A 277-nucleotide genomic window follows, 5' to 3' on the forward strand; every position below is an offset into this window, starting at 1 on the left:
AGAGAAAAAAGAAGATGGCAACAGAGGGAAACAACATCATAAAACAGGTCTAAATAATAGAATGGGCGGGGCCTGTCTACACACACTCTGTAGTTACACACACACACCTGTTGGTTGAGATAGTCTCCACATAGAAATAGTCTTGTGCTTATTTCTAACTTGTATAATTTCGAGAAAATATATTTTTATGGAGAGTAAAATATTGAAATGTATTTAAGGTTTAAGTTGATTAATTCTGGAATAATATTCCTGCCCGTTTATTATTCATAATTATGTT

The 277-nt window shown here is 32.5% G+C and overlaps 1 protein-coding gene across 3 annotated transcripts in view; it reads right to left on the minus strand.

Annotated features, from left to right (window-relative positions):
• Window positions 1–277, minus strand: part of LOC112152012 (zinc finger protein 706) — a 5,440-nt gene that overhangs the window by 3,965 nt on the left and 1,198 nt on the right. The window lies entirely within an intron of this gene.

The sequence above is a fragment of the Oryzias melastigma genome, linkage group LG16 (genome assembly GCF_002922805.2).
Source record: "Oryzias melastigma strain HK-1 linkage group LG16, ASM292280v2, whole genome shotgun sequence".
NCBI classification, from domain to species: Eukaryota; Metazoa; Chordata; class Actinopteri; order Beloniformes; family Adrianichthyidae; genus Oryzias; species Oryzias melastigma.